Source organism: Bos indicus, chromosome 7 (genome assembly GCF_029378745.1).
Source record: "Bos indicus isolate NIAB-ARS_2022 breed Sahiwal x Tharparkar chromosome 7, NIAB-ARS_B.indTharparkar_mat_pri_1.0, whole genome shotgun sequence".
Lineage (NCBI taxonomy): Eukaryota > Metazoa > Chordata > Mammalia > Artiodactyla > Bovidae > Bos > Bos indicus.
Genome location: NC_091766.1, coordinates 109,061,436 through 109,084,662, shown reverse-complemented (window position 1 = coordinate 109,084,662; position 23,227 = coordinate 109,061,436). Strand labels below are relative to the sequence as shown.

At 44.4% G+C, this 23,227-nt stretch overlaps 1 long non-coding RNA gene across 1 annotated transcript in view; it reads right to left on the bottom strand.

The window, feature by feature from the left end:
• Window positions 1-20,377: 20,377 nt before the first annotated feature.
• Window positions 20,378-23,227, bottom strand: part of LOC139184242 (uncharacterized) — an 89,019-nt gene continuing 86,169 nt past the window's right edge. Inside the window, exon 4 of the long non-coding RNA XR_011567840.1 lies at window positions 20,378-21,904. This is a non-coding gene — a long non-coding RNA (uncharacterized lncRNA). The remainder of the gene's footprint in view (window positions 21,905-23,227) is intronic.

Sequence of the window (23,227 nt, the reverse complement as noted above, 5' to 3'; positions counted from 1 at the left end):
GTATAAAAATACAGTGACCAGTGAATCTACACAACACGCGTCCAAGGTACTTAAGTCACACTGACCTCATATCCTACCAAATGCTTAAGCCCCGTAAGTTTCCCCGGCCTCCGTCCGGCCTGATCCTGGGGCCCACTGTGATGGCACTGCAGCCAGCAGGGGAGGCGCCCTCAGCGGCCCCCGTGTTTCTCCTTCTGAGAACCATGGAGCAGGTCTTCAGGCCTTAGATGACGAGGCCGTTGCTGTGTGTCTCCCATTTCCTACAGCTGACAGTCCTGGTCCCAGGCTCTGAGGCCTCAAAGGGGAAAGCTGCCTCTCTCCCTGCTTCCCAGCACTTTTCTCATGGACTTTAGGCCTCTCGTCTTCATTTTTATATTGACTTCCAGCACCTGGCCTGATACCTTTCTTCAGAGCAGAACTTCTGAGAATTCTAATCAGAGAAGCTCTTCTGTGAACCCTGACCAGTATCTTTTTATTCGGCAGTCTTTAAGAGAGTCACAGTCAATGGCAGGGAGACAAGCTATGCTCTTCAGTAGCAAACGTTTTGTTCATTTATGGTCCTAAGCGGACGTCCCAAACCTATGGCCCTCAGGTCAAATCTGGCCCGCTGTTTGTTTTAATCAAGTTTTATTGGAACACGGCCACTCATTCACTCAAGCATTTCCTCAGTTGCATGTGCTCTACTGGGGCAGAGTTGCCCCCACAAGTTGAGGACATGTGTTCCAGAACATTAAAATATTTACCACGTGGCCCTCCACAGAGGATGTGGGCTGACACTTTCTCTAAACCACTCACAAGACTGACTTTTCTCAGTAGTGATATTTATGCAGCAGTAAATGCCCATACGCTTAGCATCTTTGGAACACTCCCCAGCTCCCCACCACAGCTACTATGTCCCAACCTCAGTACCGGATTCTCACGTGGGGACAAGCTTCAGCTTCACCAACTCCTCCCCACCCCATAATCCACCCTAGTGACCATCAGAATTCCATGAGTAAATTCTACAAATTATCTGCACAAAATTGCTTTTTTACACATGGTATCAGCTTTTGAAATTTTCCAGGCAACAGGAAACGGAAGAGTACTCCGTGGTTAGTGAAAGTCGCTCAGTCGTGTCTGACTCTTTGTGACCCCATGGACTCTACAGTCCATGGGATTCTCCAGGCCAGAATACTGAGGTGGGGAGCCTCTCCCTTCTCCAGGGGATCTTCCCCACCCAGGGATGGAACCCAGGGCTCCAACACTGCAGGCGGCTTCTTTGCCCGCTAAGCCACCAGGAAAGCCCAAGAATACTGGAGTGGGCAGCCTCTCCCTTCTCCAGGGGATCTTCCTGACCCGGGGATGGAGCCTAGGGCTCCCACACTGTGGGTGGCTTCTTTGCCTGCTGAGCCACGGGGATGCCCAAGAATACTGGAGTGGGCAGTCTCTCCCTTCTCCAGGGGAACTTCCCCACCCAGGGATGGAGCCCAGGGCTCCCACACTTCGGGCAGCTTCTTTGCCTGCTGAGCCATGGGGATGCCCACTGTGTGGCTGAGCCTCTATGAAATCGTGCAATTAGTTTTCCTCCTTTGTTCTCTTTCTTACAAGACACATCAGCAGAGCAAAAGACCGAGGAAGCAAAGTGGAAATCTTTCAGCAATACATATTCCAGAAAATCAACTCATAACCAGAATTTAGCTGAACCACATATAAAGTGTCCTTGATTTTCCCGTAATACAGTAAGATAATTTACATCTGCTTTTACTTAAAGAAGTGTTTTGTTAAGAGACTATGTAATTTAATATTGCCTTGGCCAAAAATTTCAGTTGGGTTTTTCCGTAAGATGATATCAGTTCAGTTCAGGTCAGTCGCTCAGTTGTGTCTGACTCTTTGTAACCCCATGGACTGCAGCACGCCAGGCCTCCCTGTCCATCACCAACTCCCGGAGTTCACCCAAACTCATGTCCATCAAGTTGGTGATGCCATCCAACCATCTCATCCTCTGCTGTCCCCTTCTTCTCCTGCCTTCAATCTTTCCCAGCATCAGGGTCTTTTCAAATGAGTCAGTTCTTTTCATCAGGTGGCCAAAGTATTGGAGTTTCAGCTTCAGCATCAGTCCTTCCAGTGAATATTCAGGACTGATATACTTTAGGATGGACTGGCTGGATCTCCTTGCAGTCCAAGGGACTCTGAAGAGTCTTCTCCAACACCACACTTCAAAAGCATCAATTCCTCAGTGCTCAACTTTCTTTACAGTCTGATTCTCACATCCATACATGACTACTGGAAAAACCATAGCTTTGACTAGACTGACCTTAGTTGGCAAAGCGATGCCTTTGCTTTTTAGCATGCTGTCTAGGTTGGTCATAGCTTTTTTTTCTTTAATTTCATGGCTGCAGTCACCATCTGCAGTGATTTGGGAGTGCAAGAAAATAAAGTCTGTCACTGTTTCCATTGTTTCCCCATCTATTTGCCATGAAGTTATGGGACTGGATGCCATGATGTTAGTTTTCTAAATGCTGATTTTTAAGCCAGCTTTTTCACTTTCATCAAGATGCTTTTTAATTCTTCACTTTCTGCCATAAGGGTGGTGTCAGCTGCATATCTGAGGTTATTTCTCCTGGCAATCGTAATTCCAGCTTGTGTTTCATCCAGCCCAGCATTTAGCATGATGTACTCTGCATAGAAGTTAAATAAGCAGGGTGACAATATACCGCCTTGACGTACTCCTTTCCCTATTTGGAACCAGTCTGTTGTTTCATGTCCAATTCTAATTGTTGCTTCTTGACCTGCATACAGATTTCTCAGGAGGCAGGTCAGGTGGTTTGGTATTCCTGTCTCTTGAAGAATTTTCCACAGTTTGTTGTGTTCCACACAGTCAAAGGGTTGGCGTAGTCAATAAAGCAAATATATATGTATTTCTGGAACTCTTGCTTTTTCAATGACCCAACAGATGTTGGCAATTTGATCTCGTTCCTCTGCCTTTTCTAAAACCAGCTTGAACATCTGGAAGTTCACGGTTCACGTATTGCTGAAGCTTGGCTTGGAGAATTTTTAACATTACTTTGCTAGTATGTGTGGTCTCCCCATCGTGTCCAACTCTATTGTGACCCCCTGGACTTTACCCCACCAGGCTCCTCTGTCCATGGGATTCTCCAGGAAAGAACACTGGAGTGGGTTGCCATTTCCTTCTCCAATGCATGAACGTGAAAAGTGAAAGTGAAGTCGCTCAGTCGTGTCCAACTCTTAGTGACCCCATGGACTGCAGCCTACCAGGCTCCTCGGTCCATGGGACTTTCCAAGCAAGAGTACTGGAGTGGCTTGCCATTGCCTTCAAGATATATATATATATATATATATATATATATATATATATATATATACACACACACATATGTATATACATGTATAGTAATTATATCTATACAAAGTTTCTTTATATATAAAGTAATTATATATATAAAATATTTATTGTAAGGACTGATGCTGAAGCTCCAATAATTTGGCCACCCAATATAAAGAGCCAACTCATTGGAAAAGACCCAGATAGGGGGATGGATTGAGGGCAGGAGGAGAAGGGGGCGACAGAGAACGAGATGGTTAGATAGCATCATCAGCTCAATGGACTTGAGTTTGAGCAAACTTCAGGAGATAGTGGGGAACAGTCCATGCGGCTGCAAAGAGTTGAACACAATGGACCAACTGGACCACAAAACAAAGTAATTAGATGAGAATCACAATATTACCTCACGTAGTAGAGTTAGTCACTCAGTTGGGGTCTTTTGGACCCCACGGATTGTGGTCCACCAGGCTCCTCTGTCCATGGAACTTTCCAGGCAAGAATACTGAAGTGGATTGCCATACCCTTCTCCAAGGGATCTTCCCAACCCAGGGATCAAACCTGGGTCTCCTGCATTGCAGGCAGTTCTTTACCATCTGAGCTATAGGGAAGACTGATATTATCTGTAAGTAAATAACCATGATTTGTCCCTAATTTGTCTGATAATGTTTCCACTCTTCCGGTGTTTGGTAATCTATTTATGCTGCTAACCATTTATTTGCTATTATTAACTCAGCATAAGCCTATAAAGTACATATTTGAATCCCACATTCTTCCTCAGGTGGAGGCTCTTTTGAAAAATGAGTAGCACATTGTTCTCGCTCCTGTTCTGAAGGAATGCCACTTAAAATTAAAAATGACAAATAATATAACATGTTAAGTGTTAATCACAGCAAGGAGGAAAGGCTATTGGAGAATGGAGGAGAGAAAAATTATTCTCTTCTACAAAGGAGACATCCAGGGCCACTTTGGAAATTGGAGATATTTCAGAGGAACTTTGAAGTTGAAACTTGCCAAGCAGTGAAGGAATGAAGGAATACGTCTGATAGATATGGATATCGTAAGACAAAACAAATTTTGAAAATGGCACAGCGTCTGAGGGCCTAGAATAGAGAGGATGCATTGGGGAGCAACAGGGGTTGAGACAGAAGATGCTTGAAGCCAGACTGGTAAAGCCGACACGTGCCCTGGAAGTCATCAGCGAGGTTTTTAAGGAAAAGGTGGTTGTGCCTCATCCCAGAAACTTCCACTTTGTGACTTGGGAAGATTCCTTGAGTTCTACCTATGAGCTAGTTTCCTCACCTTCAGGATATCCTGATCGAGGCTCTCTTTGGGGTTGTTGTGAGAACTAATGAGTTAATATATGCAAAGTACTTAAAACAGTGCCAGACTCAGGCTAATTCACATGTCAAAAGATTTCCTACTATTGTCTTCGAGAGTGAACTTCTCATCCCTGAGCCGTTGCTCAGGCACTTTGGAAGATCTACCACGTCTCTACTGCTCGGTCCCCCAGAATGGTCCATCAACGGAATATATGCCCGTCTCGGGTACTGTTCCCGCCAAGGCCCCGGGCCACGGTGAGGTCTGTGTCGGCTGCACATACATCAGGTGCCAAAAGCCCAGCGTGCGGATGACAAATTACGGGCTGAACCGGCTATTAATCACTCATGCCAAAGAAAAGGGAAGGATGTCCACAAGTTTCTGCAAGGTGAACCCTAACTTTGTTACCTGGACCAACATTATTTTTTGCTGTGCTTTCCTTCCTTCAAGATTTCCTTCTGGAATACTTTTTCAAAGAAATTTTGCTTATCAGATTAGTTGTAACTTTTAAGAAGCTTCCCCCTCTGGTGCTTTTCATCACACAGCTCCCTCTGAACGTGCTGAGTGCTGAAGTTCTAGGGATTGTCAGCAGAACAAATTGCTTTCCTTTATTATATGAAACTTGACCTTTATTTCCCCCTATATTATATTGGTATTTGATGTGGTTTTCCATTTTTAAAAGCACCAATATGGTAAAAAGAAACTATCAGTGTCTGATATGCTCAATGCCAGTGCTAGGAATTGGCTGCCCAGGGGCTAACTTGGAAACAGCTCTGTTTACCCACTGCAGCTCCTTCAGCTGAGAAATGAGCTCATCATATATTGCTCATCCAGGTTGTAGTCCAGAGAGTAGACTCCTAAGATGACTAAGCTTCACAACGGTTCTATTTAGCACAGAACATCTGCCTTGGCCCATTGACACACCGAGGGGCCGCCCTCCCGCTCTTCCTGCAGGCACTCTGCTCCTCCCAGGAAGACCACCGACCTGGTGGTCGGGGGCCCTCGGTATCACCCCTTGTCTGGACTCACTGAGCTTAAAGGGCTTTGTTCCTAAATTAAAATGAGTGGTGAAGTGATGGCCTTGGGTGGACTCTGTACTTGATAGTGATAATATGTACTGGACTTTGATCAACCTTTTATGCAAGAGAAGCTTCAAAATCAATAGTAGGTTCAGGATAGAGTAAGACTAACTGTGACGATATAAGTGACACGTGCTGGTAGCGAGCACTTTTCTAAGCCCAGCATCTGCTTTATTTATGCGCCATGTGAGAAGTGGATTTACAACAGGCCTGCTTTGCTCATTCATTAGCCCACTTGTTTATTATTTACAAAATCAATATTGGAGGAAAGTCACACTCTACCGATGACTTCTTTGCATTCTCCTCTGAATTCTAGTAGCTCTCTGCACATCACTTATAACGGTATTCATGTTTAATAGATAACCCCTAAATATCTTTAATCTTAAAGAAATAATATGCTGATATTTCTTTGTGAAGATTTTTGTGCTATTATTTTTGTTGCAGCATTATTTATAGTAAAAAATTCTAGAAACAACCTAGATATTCAGGAATAGAGGAATTGTTCAATGATGCCACATGTGTACAATAAAGTGCTACGAAGCCATCTCAACGTGTATGTGAAATTTTTAACAACAGCAAAATGTTTCATAATGTTCCTAGAAAAAAATGATACACAACACTTTATTCCTAAATGCTCATAAATAAAATGATTCTTATTAACTGGTATGTTACTAGTGATTCTTTCTGAATTAGAAATTTAAGAACAGCATCTGCTGTTTAGTCAACAGCATCTGATGACCGCGTGCAAAGCCACTCCTCCGCTTGGAACCTGACCCGGTCCCCGGGCCCGGAGGAACCAAGCCGGGCAGGCAGGAAGCCAGGGTCTGGGACCTCAGAGCCGACCCGCTGGGGTCAGCCCCAGACCGGATCTGCAGCACCAGGAAGGGAACTCTTGAGCAGTAACTGGGTGGAGTGGAGTGAGGGCCGGATCCTCTAGTGATGCCCACCCCCCACGACAGGCGCGGTCCCCTCCGCGGGCCTGGGGCTGGCGTCCGGCGCACGCCTGCTAAGTGCCTGTTTGCAGACTCCTCCTTCCTCCGCTTTTCCCCTGGGCTTGGGGGCCAGCTGGGGGGTCAGGGAGCTGTGGGTGCTGCGCCACCGCGCCACCCGCAGACCAGGCCAGGCAGCAGGCGGGGAAGGCCCCGGAAGCCCCGGCCAGAGAACACTCTGCCCCTGCCACCCACAGCGGGTGTCTGGTGGAGGCGGCCCCAGAGCCAGGCTGGGGAGAGCTCAGGGGAAACTGCTGCCCAGGAGGCTGCGGGCCGCAGCCCATGGGGAAAGTGCCGCGTAGGGGCCCACGGCCCGGAGCCCAGAGCCCCGGGGAGGGGCCACCCAGGAGGCCTCAGGCCGCAGCCAAGGGCCCCGGGGAAAGCACTGCCCAGGAGGCCGCAGGCCGCAGCCCAGAGCCCCGGGGAGGGGCCGCCCAGGAGGCCGCGGGCCACAGCCTCAGGCCATTATAGAATGGCCTGGACAGAGTCAGGCACTCAGGCCCAGAGGTTAAGAATGTGCAGAACCAATAACGCTTCACAGTTTCTCTACACACCAATAGCAGGTGAGAAGTAAATGAAAAAGAGATCACTACCCCCATCTCTGTAAAGCACAAAGTCTAGAGTTAGAGAAAGAATAAAGTAGCTGCTGCCTCTCTTTCTTTCTTAATCTTGTATAAGTGCTTCTACTTGGCAAAAGGTCAATCTATCTAGAACACAGGAGTCAAAGTGCTCTAGAAAATGTAGTTGCAAGGCTTGTAGCCTCCGACACAAAGGATAAAGCAGAAAGGCGTAAAAATGAGTGCTGAGTACCTGACTGCTTCCCCAGATATTTACCACAGACAGTCCCGTTTACCCTTGAAAGCCAGGGTGAGAGCTTAGCCGTAAACACCAGAAGGTTTTTTTTAAGCAGATAGGAAAAAAAGAAAGAAAAAAAAAAGACCATGTTGGAAAAGTAAATTGGTTAAGAAAAACTATCTCACTGCGGTAAATGTATTTCAAGTTGCTTCATTAACACAGAGTTCAGGAACAACACAAACAAGCTCACAGAACTAAAGGGAAATCAAAAGGGCAGTAAAAGTTATGTGGGGTCAATTTAAGGGCCATGTGCCCAAACCTCACTATGGGTCTGGAGTTGTTTTCCATGAACCACTCAACCACCCTGACCCTTTTACAAGTCTGCTTACTGAAACGATAAATTCGGTGGGAAAAGTATTAAATCCAACTGGGTTTTAAACTGTTGTTCTGGTTGTACCATGTAAACCCAACTTAATAGCTTCTACAGTCAACTCTGGTCAAGTAAGAAATGTCATACTCATGCATACGAATCCTCTACTGGGATCTTTTATTCACATACTATTTTCATGTCATCCAATGCCTGGTTTTCAGTTTCTCCCAATGTGATTTAAGAGCATGATATTTTAGATTTCTAATGCATTATGAATAGAATGAATTTAATATAAACTCCCACTTGCTGAAAGATAATTTCTGTTTAGAAACAAAGGAATTTCAAATAGACAAAAAGAAATGAAACTCTTAAACTCTCCTCTCTTTTGGGTATTCCTGCAATGGCACCCCACTCCAGTACTCTTGCCTGGAAAATCCCATGGACAGAGGAGCCTGGTGGGCTGCAGTCCATGGGGTCACTAGGAGTCAGACACAACTGAGCAACGTCACTTTCACTTTTCACTTTCATGCACTGGGGAAGGAACTGGCAACCTACTCCAGTGTTCTTGCCTGGAGAATCCCAGGGACGGGGGAGCCTGGTGGGCTGCCGTCTTGGGGTCACACAGAGTCGGACACGACTGAAGTGACTTAGCAGCAGCAGCAGCAGCAGTGAGATAACTATAAGGGAGAAAGTCATGGAGGGTTTTTAACAATTTACCCTACTCTCCCACTTTTCTGTCTTTACAACCTTGTCGTTCAGTCACTAAGTTGTGTCTGATTCTTTGTGAGCCCATGGACTGCAGCATGCCAGGCCTCCCTGTCCATCACCAACTCCTTCCTGGAGTCTACCCAAACCCATGTCCATTGAGGCAGTGATGCCACCCAACCATTTATCCTCTTTTGCCCCCTCCTCCTCTTGCCCTCAATCTTTGCCAGCATCAGGATCTTTTCCAATGAGATGACTTTTCACATCAGGTGGAGCTTCAGCTATAGCATCAGTCCTTCCAATGAATGTTAAGGATTGATTTCCCTTAGGATTGACTGGTTTGATTGCCTTCCAATCCAAAGGACTCTTAAGAATCTTCTCCAGCACCACAATTTGGAAGCATCATTTCTTCAGCACTTAACCCTCTTTATGGTCCAGCTCTCACATCCATCCATGACTACTGGAAAAACCTTTGTCGGCAAAGTGATATCTACTTTTTATTATACTGTCTAGGTTGGTCATAGCTTTCCTTCCAAGGAGCAAATGTCTTTTAATTTCACGGCTGCAGTCACCATCTGCAGTGATTTTGGAGCCCCCCAAAATAAAGTCTGCCACTGTTTCCACTTTTTCCCCCATCTATTTGCCATGAAGGGAAAGGACCATATGCCATGATCTTAGGTTTTTGAATGCTGAGTTTTAAGCCAGCTTTATCACTCTCCTCTTTCACCCTCATCAAGAGGCTCTTTAATTCCTCTGCACTTTCTGCCATTAGAGTGGTATCATCTGCATATCTAGGTTGTTTATATTTCTCCCAGCAATCTTGATTCCAGCTTGTCATTCATCAGCCTGGCTTTTCACAAGATGTACTCCTCATATAAGTTAAATAAGCAAGGTGACAATACATAGCCTTAATATACTCCATTCCTACTTTTGAACCAGGATGTTGTTCCTTGTCCAGTTGTAACTGTTGCTTCTCAATCTGCATACAGCCTCAGATCAGATCAGATCAGTCGCTCAGTCGTGTCTGACTCTTTGCAACCCCATGAATAGCAGCACGCCAGGCCTCCCTGTCCATCACCAACTCCTGGAGTTCACTCAGACTCACGTCCATTGAGTCAGTGATGCCATCCAGCCATCCCATCCTCTGTCATCCCCTTCTCCTCCTGCCCCCAGTCCCTCCCAGCATCAGAGTCTTTTCCAATGAGTCAACTCTTTGCATGAGGTGGCCAAAGTACCGGAGTTTCAGCTTTAGCATCATTCCTTCCAAAGAAATCCCAGGACTGACCTCCTTTAGGATGGACTGGTTGGATCTCCTTGCAGTCCAAGGGACTCTCAAGAGTCTTCTCCAACACCACAGTTCAAAAGCATCAATTCTTCGGCACTCAGCCTTCTTCACAGTCCAACTCTCACATCCATACATGACCACTGGAAAAACCATAGCCTTGACTAGACGAACCTTTGTTGGCAAAGTAATGTCTCTGCTTTTGAATATGCTATCTAGGTTGGTCATAACTTTCCTTCCAAGGAGTAAGCGTCTTTTAATTTCATGGCTGCAGTCACCATCTGCAGTGATTTTGGAGCCCAGAAAAATAAAGTCTGACACTGTTTCCACTGTTTCCCCATCTATTTCCCATGAAGTGATGGGACCGGATGCCATGATCTTCATTTTCTGAATGTTGAGCTTTAAGCCAACTTTTTCACTCTCCACTTTCACTTTCATCAGGAGGCTTTTTAGTTCCTCTTTACTTTCTGCCATAAGGGTGGTGTCATCTGCATATCTGAGATTATTGATATTTCTCCCGGCAATCTTGATTCCAGCTGTGTTTCTTCCAGTCCAGCGTTTCTCATGATGTACTCTGCATATAAGTTAAATAAACAGGGTGACAATATACAGCCTTGATGTACTCCTTTTCCTATTTGGAACCAGTCTGTTGTTCCATGTCCAGTTCTAACTGTTGCTTCCTGACCTGCATACAAATTTCTCAAGAGGCAGATCAGGTAGTCTGGTATTCCCATCTCTTTCAGAATTTTCCACAGTTTATTGTGATCCACACAGTCTACTGGTCTGTAAATTCTTTGGATACAGATGGTGTGCTTTATATTTCCCAACACAGCTGACCTCAGACACTTGCCTACAAGCTTGTTTGATGAATAAATCTATTCTAATAGCCTCCACATCACTGATGCTATATCACAGTCCACAGTGACACTTAAAAAGATGGAAATTTCTTAGTCTGGAATTTTCTTATGTTAGAAGGTCCTCAGTAGCAGCATTAAATGCAGTGGATGAAGAAGAGGAGTAGGAAGAGATCAAAGAAAGAATGAAGGATGATGAAAGGAAAGGAAGCACGATGCAAAACTTTTCCAAGAGCTGGAACAGTATGTGACCCAAAGGAATTATAGGAAGAGCTGAGATGAAACAGGGATCGGGCAAAATGAAGTTACTTAGAGTCCTGACCAGACTCAATTGAAAAAGATCTGTGTTTCACCTGCCCATGTGTGGAAAGCAAGGCTGAGACTATGGAAAACTTATAGATCGTCTCCTGAAGTATGTTTTTGAAGACAGTTTGAATGATGATAATTCTCTCCAGTGGAGGTAAACAGAAAATTCTATGCAAAAAAATCATGATAAATGGAGAGTGTTCTCTGTGATCTATAATTCCTAAATTGATTTTTTAATAAAAGTGTTCATATTATTGTCATTAATATATGTCTTATGATCTTATCTACTCAGCTCATCTACCAGAAACTATAATTAATGTGAGCACTTCTGTTCCTTTTGAAGAAATTCTTTCAAGTCAATTTTCCTTGGATCCACCTTCAACATAAATTTTGACCCTTGTAGTGAAATTTAGTACAATGTATGCAGACCCATAAAGCAGGAAAGCCTACCTTCATCAAGGAAGCGGGGCACATTTATGTACAACGCCCCACATAAATCAGGAAACAACACAACTAAAGGCATTAAAAGCTCCAGGTCTTTCTACGGAACACTGCGGTTGGTGCATTTTTATGTGAAACAAAGTTAAAGCTGAGTCTCAAACTCTTCTGTGTTGCTGCAGTGCTTTTGCCTTAATCAAGATCTGGGGCCAGAAAGAATTGCCATCCATTCTCAACACATTTTTCTTTCCAAAATTACATTTCTCTTATAAATATCCCTGGGAAACAACGTTAAGGGTCCAATCAAGCCTGAATCATGTTGCCAGTGGCCTTATTTCTGGTTGAATGTTCTCGTCAGGAACCTGGAGGCAAGGCTGAAATCTGTGAGCTTTGGTGAGCCATGCAGACGGGACCTGCGATTTAGAATCGAAGGTCTGGGGAGACTTCTAAACAGAGACCAGAGCTCTTGTGTCCTGGATCCTCTACAATGTCTCCCTGTGTGGTCTTGTCCCTCCGTTCCTTTTGGTCACATGCACTTGAAAGGATTTTGTGGCAATACTGTAATTAAACATCAGGTTTAGGTTTAAATATACCCGTAGGGATTTTTCTCCCGTTTCTCTGACCCTCCTCTCCTCAATTTTTCACCGCACTGGCGGTAGCTTTGCAAGGCACGCCTTTATTCTCCACTGGGTTTGTATTTTTATCTGGTTGGGAATGACATACCTGCAGAGGCTTTGCTTTCTTCCCTCTCCTATATTTCAAAGCTTGTTTCTCCCTCAGTCCTGACATCAGCAATGCTTTGTGGCTTTTCTTGGCCCTCAAAGGCTTAATGGTGCAGCACAGAAGCTGAATCTTCGGAAACAGGTCCCAACCACCTCTAACGGCAGCTTCAGATAAGTTCAGAGAGCAGCCACTCAGAAAAGCGAAAGCGGTGCCCATGGTTAAAAGTTCCAGGGAGATTTTTGTCTTTAAAATCAAGCGAATATATTCAAAGATGGCTTTAAAGCCTGCAGCACTCACCCAGATAGCACAGAGAGGTTTCTACATTCACTGTGGGTAAGAAGATGAAACCAAGCTTAAAGCTAATTAGTTAGCTCTCTTCTGAATGTTGGGCAGCCCCTTCCCTGGGGAAGGGGGAAGAACGAGCACAATTGGGGAGGGGGACTCGCATGAAACCAGTTATTTGGAAGTCGGGTAATATTAAAAGCCTAGTTACCTTACAGGGCCGCAGACGTAACTGCAATCAACGCAGCTAAACAGGTATGATGAAAGCAGGCCATCTAGTATTCTCATTAAGGCCCTCATTTGATACATTTTAAGACTTCAAAATTAAGCTACATTTAACATCCTTGGAGGTTAATATTTTGCTCATTTCTTTGTCATGGATTATCTCTTAGGGAAGGCCTGACATGGGAAGGGCGTGGTGAGAAAGAGAGAGAACTAACATCCATGTGTTATCTGTGTGCCAAAAGCTGCCTTACCACTTGACAAATGTTGACTTGTTTACTCCTCAGCAGCGCTATGCAGAAAACTATTCTTCCTCCCATTTAAGTATAATTTGTTTTGCTTCCACGTAAGGAAATTCGGGTACAGAAAGACAATTAACTTGCCCAGGACTGCATAGGTGGTCGGTGGCCAGTGGTGTTCCAGCCCAGGAAACCTGACCTCAGAGTCTGGGCCCTACTGAGAATACTTTTGTCCACTCTGCCTTAAAGCCCGAGGATTTTTGAACCCAGGATTCAGAAAGAGACTTAACATTGATGGGCCTTCTGCTGTACATTCTTCCCAGTGGCAATGTGTCCAGGTTACTATCTGCCTGAAAGGGAGGAGGAATGCATGGTAACATTTTGAAAATATGGCTCTATCACACTGCTACTAGATGGTACTGAAACCTCAGAGCTTCGAGCTTCGTGCAAAACTTTTACTTTTCAGTCAGATTTCCTCTCCGCCATTAAATTCAATCTCAGCTGGAAAGTTATGAATCGCTGCTCCTTCCTAGTCTTGCTCCCTCTTCAGAAGTTATATGCACTTGCTGCTCCCCACCCTCCACTGGCATCACTGCCAGGATCCGAGCTTTAACATCCAGTTCTCAGGGGCACGGGCGGACCCTGCAGACCCTAGGCAAAACTGATGGAGCCTTTAGCAACTTCAAAGCGAAATTTTCTATGGCAGAAAATCAGCATTTCTCATGGTGATGCTTTTCTTCAGAATGTCCTTACGTTGTTATATTGGGTTAGCCAAAAAGTTCATTCGGTTAGTGAATACGTTGTTCAATAAATTTCTTTGTAAAATAAAAAGCATGTACTTTATTTGTACTTAAAACCAAACGAACTTTTTGGCCAACCCAACCCAAGCAGGATTTGTATCCCTTCCCTCCATGTGGCCGAGAGACTCCCTGCCAGGAGGACTGAGGTAACAGTAAGCCTGCAGCCCACAGCTGTGGGAAAGGACTGTGGGACCCACGGCTGTGGGAAAGGACTTGGCGTGTCCCGGTTACATGATCAATCGTCCGCCACATGCACCCTCTCATCTGTTTAACACTGGCACCTTCCTGACCCATAAATTAAGTAACTGAGACATGGGCAATGTTTCTAATTCTAATATCTCTGTGGTATTATCTAGCTCAGTAGTTTTAAATTTGCCTAGGTCAACAGTTTTAAAATATAAGGATTCCTTTCAAGACAACAACATAGTTACAAAAAGATGGCAAGCAAGCCTATAAAAGATGCTCTGTGTCACATGTCATCAGGGAAATGCAAATTAAAATGAGATATAATCATATGCCTACTAGAAGAGTCAAAATCCAGAACACTGCTGCTGCTGCTGCTGCCGCTAAGTCCAACTCTGTGCGACCCCATGGACTGCAGCCTACCAGGCTTCTCTGTCCACTGGGCAACCCCAAATTCCGATGAGGATGTGGAACAACAGAGCTCTCGTTCACTGCTGATGAGAATGGAAAATGGTACAGCATATACCCTTACAAAGCAAAACACACCCTTACCATAAGATCCTGCAACTACGTTTTTTGGCCTTTATCCAGAGAAATTGAAAATTTATGCCCAGAAAAACCTGCACACAGATGTTTATAGCAGCTTATTCATAATTGCAAAAACTTGGAAGCAACCAAGATGTCCTTCTGTAGGTGGACAGATAAATAAACTGTGCTGCACCCAGACAACGTAATATTATTATTCCATGCTAAAAAGAAACGAGCCATCAAGCCATAAAAAGGGATGGGAGGAACGTAAATGCACATTACTAAAGTGAAAGAAGGCGATATGGAAAGGGTCTCATGATTTATATGTCCAGATGCAGACCTTTGGATGCAACTATTCTTAATCTAGAGATCTATGAACTAAAAAACATACGCTAGCTGACACCTACACATCTCAACACAGAGCGAATACCATCTTTATATGGCGTCAATAATGCTCCGACTCCCAGAGTCTACTTCATTTGAAGCTGAGCATCCTTCGTGCAATAGTATGAAAATAAAATAAGCAAGCAAAGCTCCATGACACTCTCCCAGCTTCTTTCATTCTACTCTGCCTACATCTGAACTTGCCCCGGTTGTACTGTTCATTGCTACGTGACCTGACAGAACTACATGTATTTGATAATGCCTGACGTCGAGCCAGAAGGGCCCTGGGTCATACGTGAGAGTGGCTACATTCCGGCTACCGCTTGCCCTGAGGCCCCCAAACAGACTTTCTTGGGAGAGTAATAAAGGTCATGAGAGCAGCTGCAGAGGTGGCTTTTGGTACTAAGCTAGGGAAGAAAAACTAAAACCTCAAACACTGACATGGATTCTAAATTTCTGGAGAGTAGTTGTGTTTGTAAGGACTTTGTTGGACTTCTACAACTCTGTTTTAACATGAATTTCTTTTCAGAGGAAAGAGAGTACATAGCACAACAGCACCATGGTACGGCTGTTACGGTTGATAGAGGCGCTGTCGTTTGATGTTAGGTGTGGGTTTATTGATCCTTCTCTATGGCTGTTATGGTTGATAGCGGCGCTGTCGTTTGATGTTAGGTGTGGGTTTATTGATCCTTCTCTATGGCTGTTATGGTTGATAGAGGTGCTGTCGTTTGATGTTAGGTGTGGGTTTATTGATCCTTCTCTATGGCTGTTATGGTTGATAGCGGCGCTGTCGTTTGATGTTAGGTGTGGGTTTATTGATCCTTCTCTATGGCTGTTATGGTTGATAGCGGCGCTGTCGTTTGATGTTAGGTGTGGGTTTATTGATCCTTCTCAGTTACTGGTGGTAGCTCTCTGTAAGAATTTTAGTTATTTCCCAATGAAGCTTTGTTCATCCTTTTTTTTTTTTTTACTGCTTCTCAATACAATATACTTTCTAGCAACAAGAATGGGAAATTCTCTTGGAAAAAGAAGACAAAAGCAAGCAGAACTAATTTATCTTCAATAATTATTGGCAAGCAATTGGGTAACAGAGTCAATACTTCTGCTGAAATTTCTGGTCTTAACCTGGAATTATTTTCTTGCCAACCTGAAATTCACAAGAATGGTCTTGAACCCCAGCTCCACAGTAGTGCACAGGAGAGAAAACCAGTCCTTCTTCTGCAACAGTCATTCATTCTCTGATGCATATCTTAGACTTAAATAATCTCTTATGAATCTCTTTTGTTCCAGAATCACGAGGACCTCTGCTAATAAGAATGAAATATTCTAGTTACAGGGAGAGTTGATGACACTCTGGGTGAAAATTAAAATAATGCCCACCCCCCCCACAAAAAAAAAAACCTCACCAATCTCTGGACTTTAAAATAATCTAGGCTAATCAACAAAAACATATCTCAAAATCACATTGAACAAAAAATGAATTACAGGAAATTCCCTGGAAGTCCAATGGTTAGGACTCCATGCTTCCATTGTGGAGGGCCCACATTCCACACCTGACCGGGAACTAAGATCTCCCAAGCTGCATAGTGGAGCCAAAAAAAAAAAAAAATTAGAAAAATATATACCATATATGTATTTGTTAAAACACGTGAAGCTACACACCATTTGTGAACACATGTGTCTGGAGATCACATACACCACTTCTGGCCCGGTAGCTATCTCTGAGCAGAGCGCACAGCAGTTCTGAGAAGCATTAAGAAATGGCTTCAACAGAACTGGTGGGTATAATGGATGTTTGCAATATCATTCTCTATGTGCCTCATATATTTCATAAGTTTAAAAACTTATAAAGATTCAGAATCTTTCCAAATAACCTGTCAGTCCTGGTATGAAGGTCTGGCATTGGATATAAACTAGCTCAGACCCCAACAGAAGAGTCCACAGAAAGCAATGAGAGAAGAACGATGGGGCGAAAATGGGCAAGAATGGAGAGAGCGACTCCTCTCAGCCTGGCCCTCTCGGCCTCATCAATCTCTAGGAGTCTGCGCATGCTCACCCAAAAGTCAGAGCGCAAAGCAAGTGCTTAAGTGCCGTCGTTTTACTTCGCTCTTTCACTACTCGTTCCGGATTGTCTTGCCCTTAAGCAGCCCTCGATTGGATCAGCAGTTGCTCTAATTTGCTTGCCTGGCAAGGTGACCCAGACCGTCAATCCCGAGGCTTCAGAGTCCTCAAGTGCTTTTCCCTGGTGTTACGATTGCTATGATTTTCAACGTGTGATTATCACTGGGTTTGAAGGCATCAAAAGATGACTTGGTGAGTTTCTTGCATTTTAGACCCACTTCTTTATATCCCTATTGGGGTAGTGATAATTCCAGATCCTCACTGGGACATATGATAAAGCTCACCGAAATTAGGATGACTGGTGCAACACCACGAGGATTCCAAAGTGTCCAAGCAGGAGTCACAGCTTCAAGTCTACTGGGCCCACTGCTGCAGCCCTTTACAAAGCGTTACTTCATCAGCCCTGGAAACGAGGGCCTTCAACCCAGCAGATCCTAAGACTGCAGAGGCGAGAAACTGATGATTCAGGCTTGTCGAGCGGTTCCATACTGAACTCTGTTGGCTGAGGAAGGAAACCACACTGAAACCATGACTGCTTCTTGACACAGGTGACAGGGAAATTCGAACAACCTGTTCACGCAACTAACATGTCCTGACTCTGCTTGAACATTTCCATCACTAAACAGGGATTCTTGTTCATGGGTACATTGGGCCATGCTCTTAGGAAAAGGGGCGTGATGGTGAAAGATGTATTTAGCTCTTAACTCCACTGCGTCAGACTTTATTTGGAAATAAGGTCTCTGCAAATGTAGTCAAGATGAGACTATTAGACTCTTACGCACTATGACCCATGTCCTTATAAAATAGGGAAATTAGGCACAGAGAGAATGGCATGTGAAGATTAAGGCAGAGATCAGGTGATTCATGTACAAACCAAAACCTACCAAAGAATGCAGCAAGCCAACAGAAGCTAGGAGAGAGACAAGGAATGGATTCTTAACAACCTTTAGAAGGAACCAACGCTTCTAACCACCTTATCTCAGGTTCCTACCACCAGAACCGCAAGACAATACATTCTATTGTTTAAGCCACCCAGCTTGGAGTGCTTTGCTATGAAAATCCTAGCAAATTCACAGGGAGCCTGAGGGAAATGGAGGGTGTGGTACAAACATTCCTTAATTAGTATGCGGACCCATTGAGTTAAAAACTCATTGAACTCCATACTTAAAACGGTTTCATTTTGTTGAGTATATTATTCTTCAATAAAGTTGATTTTAGCAGGTAACATTAATGGATGAATCAATATTTCAAACATGATTACCATTAGTCATTTTTTGCTTTCCATGCCTGTATAGGACTTCATGCCAATCACTACTCTGATTACTAATTGCAAATGAACTCTATCACTGATGATGACAGACCACACAGTGAGGGCAGGGAGGAGTTTGTCTGTAACTCAAGTGATTCTGAGTGCCTGTTGGTGTTTCCATGTAAAGTGGCAATTCTAGCAAAACACATACAAGCAAAACAGATCCACTCCCCATCAGCTCTTCATAGAAAAATATTTCAGATACATAGAATTCTGGGTAACTACATTTAATTTTTTTTAAATTTCCAGGAGCCAGATTGTTGTTCCTAAGGTCTAGGATGAGGTTTGAAGGAGGTGATATGGAAAGGTTAGGACAAAGGAGGAATTAGAGATGCTATTTCTTAACTAAAGGCTGGGGATTTATATCTATTCTAAGTCAGGAGTCATAGGGTTTCTTTGAATACAGTAGGAAATCACGTCTAGTCTCTTACTAAACCAGGAAGAGGGATAACACTGTCCTGCCCCTGATGTGAGGCAATTACTAAATCACTCTTTATAAATCTTGGTTCTTTTGAATTTCTGAAGAAATACTGGTAGAATAGTGAGCCTAAATCCTAGCTGGCAGGACTAAGAAGCTTCATTTGGGACACACTGAGTCCAATGAGTGTTTGGGACACCTAACTGTCCCAAATGTCCAGCAGGCTTACCTCAGTTCAGTTCAGTTCCATTCAGTCGCTCAGTCATGACCCACTCTGCAACCCCATGAATCGCAGCACACCAGGCCTCCCTGTCCATCACCAACTCGGAGCTTGCTCAAACTCATGTCCATTGAGTTGGTAATGCCATCCAACCATCTCACCCTCTGTCATCCCCTTCTACTCCTGCCCTCAATCTTTCCCAGCATCAGGAGCTTTTCCAATGAGTCAACTCTTCACATGAGGTGGCCAAAGTATTGGAGTTTCAGCTTTAGCATCAGTCCTTCCAATGAACACCGAGGACTCATCTCCTTCAGAATGGACTTGTTGGATCTCCTTGCAGTCCAAGGGACTCTCAAGAGTCTTCTCCAACACCACAGTTCAAAAGCATCAATTCTTTGGTGCTCAGCTTTCTTCACAGTCCAACTCTCACATCCATACATGACCACTGGAAAAACCATAGCCTTGACTAGACGGACCTTTGTTGGCCAAGTAATGTCTCGGCTTTTGAATATGCTATCTAGGTTGGTCATACCTTTCCTTCCAAGGAGTAAGCATCTTTTAATTTCATGGCTGCAATCACCATCTGCAGTGATTTTGGAGCCCAAAAAAATAAAGTCTGACACTGTTTCCACTGTTTCCCCATCTATTTGCCATGAAATGATGGGACCAGATGCCATGATCTTCGTTTTCTGAATGTTGACCTTTAAGCCAACTTTTTCGCTCTCCTGTTTCACCTTCATCGAGAGGCCGTCTACCTCGTGTGTGACTATTTGACACGTTGCTGTTGTTGTTGTTCAGTCCCTCAGTCGTGTCCAACTCTCTGTGACCCTGTGGACTGTAGCACGCCAGGCCTCCCTGTCCATCACCAACTCGGAGCTTGCTCAAACTCATGTCCATTGAGTTGGTGATGCCATCCAACCATCTCATCCTCTGTCGTCCCCTTCTACTCCTGCCCTCAATCTTTCCCAGCATCAGGAGCTTTTCCAATGAGTCAGCTCTTTGGATCAGGTGGCCAAAGTATTGGATCATCTCAATAAATCAGACAGTTTATTGACCTGATTACAATGTTGAGCCCATCAATTTTACTATTAAGCCCTTTACACAGATGGATTGTATATGATGGGGAAAGTGTTAACAGCTAATGTAAAATAAATGCTTGGACAGGTTAAATACTTGATCTTTCAGCAAAACTCCCATTCCTGCTGTGATGAGGGTCTGTAACAATCAGCAGTTTAGGTGGGGGTTTGGGGAGACTCTCGTCACCTAATAAGGATGGTACCCAGCTGGTCAAGTCATACAATGAGTCCCAGCCTGTACGTCTGGGGTTTTCTAAAGTACAGCCTCATATCACTTTCTGTACCTCCACACGCCCAGCAGCAGAAGTTACTCTGGACACCATTTCACACAACTCACTGTGGTGAAGGAACCAGGTCTGAAGCCAGTCTCCTGGTGGAGAGTAAAGGCCCCAGCTGCCCACAGAGGGTGGTGAGTCTGCAGCCTGGCGCCCGACCAGAGGCGGCGGAGTGACCGGCCTTCTCAGAAACAGCACCCCCCGTGGGCTGGACCCAGCCTCCCTGGAGCACCCGTGGCCTGGTGACGTCCCCACGAAGCCCAGCTCGAGAGGACTCAGCAATATGCAGGAGTCAGATTCCGAGCTCTGAAACATCCAGGGGTTAGCGAAGGCTCCTTTTCCCTGCTCTGGAGCATTTCTAATCATGGTTTTCTCACCTACATGCTGAAGGAGGTGAACCCAACTGAAACTCTAAAAGTAGTATCCTTGGGCCTACTTCAGTCTTGTGGGGTTCCCAAAGGAGAGTTACTGAGTGATTTGCTCACCGCAACCAGATTCTCCACACATGGGGAACTGAAAAAAAACTATCCTGGAAGATGCAGATGGACAATGTCTGTGGCTGGGGTCTTCGGAGGTGGGCTGCAATGGCAGCGAGTCATTCGGCCTCTGCCTCGCACAGAGCATTGGAGAAGCGTTTTCTCAATTTAAGCTGAGAAGGGTAGTGTTCACATTTGTGATCTGGCCCCCTTCCTGGGGGCCAAACGGACTCGCCAGCTGAGACAGTTAGGGCGGAGCCAACATCTCTGCCCCCTGGAGAGCGAACCCTCGGATGGTTTAGCCAAAACTGAGAAGCTAGTCATCAGTTCTACGGTGCTTCCTCTATGTCACCATTCGTAAAACGGAACCATTTTACTCTTCCTGGCCTATAATTTATGGGCTATTTATTTCAGAAATAACTTATGGGGGCATTAAAGGAGAGGAGAAGAATCTTGTTTCCTTCCCTGTCCTAACAGATTAGCTCTTGGCTTTCCCAGTCCTAAAACAAATGAGCATGAGAAATACTTACATCACATTCACTGTTCTTTCTTTCCACTGCTCACAGGAACCAGCAAACTGTTAATTGCATAGCAGTCAGAAGGGCATGAACAGAATTTCTAGAGAGTGAGGTGATGTCCTAGCAGCTTCTGGGGAGGTGGCTAATTATTTTTTAGAGATGGTTTTAAGAATAACCCTGCTATTAACATTAAGACTGGGTGGGAAATCAACTTCAACAAGGAGAAAACAGTACTTGTGAAACTTTTAATTAAGAAATCTCCTTATATCAAGAAAGTTAAAAAATGAATATTCTCCGACTGATAGGAATGCAACTTCTCAGAGCATGTGAATGCTTCCTGTAGAACCAGCTTAGGGAGGCTGTCGCTCTACATGCAACTGGCTGTGCTGAGCTGTCTTCAGGCACCATGGATACGGCACCATGGATACCTCCTCCTCCTCACCCCACTAGTTCAGAAACAAAAAAAATGTAATAAACAATGCTTCCCTCATCCACCCTACTATCCACTATATTTCCCTTCATAGGATATCAACATTTCATTTTCCCAATTAAAAGGATACCCGATCCAATACCTTTGCAAGGTAGACATCAGGACCTTACCTGAGATCTGGTTTCAAAAGGGCAGAGGACCAGATGACATAAGGATGACTGTTTGGGAAGCACAGATGCCAGACTGGGGGGAAAATGAGAAATAAACAGGAAGTTAAAGAATATATAAGATAGAGTTTGAGTATCCCTTAAAGTAACCCAAGGCCAGATTTCATGAAAGGGTAGCTTGTTAGAGAAGCTCTTGGAGCTAGGCATTTTAGGACTTCAAGGAGATCAAAACAATCAATCCTAAAGGAAATAAACCCTGAATATTCATTGGAAGGACTGATGCTGAAGCTGAAGCTCCAGTACTTTGGCCACCTGATGCGAAGAACTGACTCATTTGAAAAGACCCTGATGCTGGGAAAGACTGAAGGTGGGAAGAGAAGGGGACGACAGAGGATGAGATGGTTGGATGGTGTCACTGACTTGATGGATGTAAGTTTGAGTGAACTCTGTGAAATTTGTGAAAGACAGGGAAGCCTGGCATGCTGCAGTCCATGAGGTCAGAGTTGGACATGACTTAGTGACTGAACAATAGCAAGGCATTTGTAGTCAGACACATTTTGGTCTACATGTCATCTTTGTTGTACAGATCTCTAAAACTTGAAGCAATTCATCTAATGTCTCTAATTTTCCTCTTCCAGAATGCTGTATCAGCTACCTGGCCTTCCTGGGCATTTGAGTAAATGCTACTCACTACAGATACATCACTGTGTCAGAGATGCACAGTAGGGACCTAGAGATGCACAGTAGGGACCTAGAGAAACATTCAGGTGACATTGACTATTCATTCCTAGAAACACAGCTTTTTCCCTAAAATTCCTAAAATTTTTTGGAATAGTTATTAAAATACCAAACTGTTTAAAGTATCCTTCTCTCTGATAGTCGTTATGTTAGGAAGATGCCTAGCTCAGGCAGCCATGTGCAGAGGTAGCTAACAGGGTGCTTTGCTTCTGGACAGCTTGATCGAGGTGGTCTTAACCATCCCCTTAGCCTGACTAAACTTCAGTCATCTTCCTCCCTCTAGGCGTCTGACTTTTCTTAGAGCATTTATTTTCGAAAACTTGCCATTGTAAATCCTTTCTCGTCTACTTTGAATTGTATGTAAATCTTTTTCCAGCCTCTTGCCAGTTTTACAACCCAGGAAATGCTTTTTTCAAGGACTTATGAAGCATTTTGGAAAAGTCAACATTGAAGGATAAAGAGACCTACTCTCACAGTTTCTATGAAGGGTAGCAGTCAACTTTCAATACCTGTGGGTGCCAGTTGGCAAACACAGGTGGCCTCGTCACAGAAAAAACCTTGCAGACTCAGGAGTAACTAAGTGTGCTCCGGTACTTTTCCATGAGCTCAGCCCAGGATTAAAAACCCTCTGCCGTTTGTGTCCGTGAGTCTGTGTCCAGAC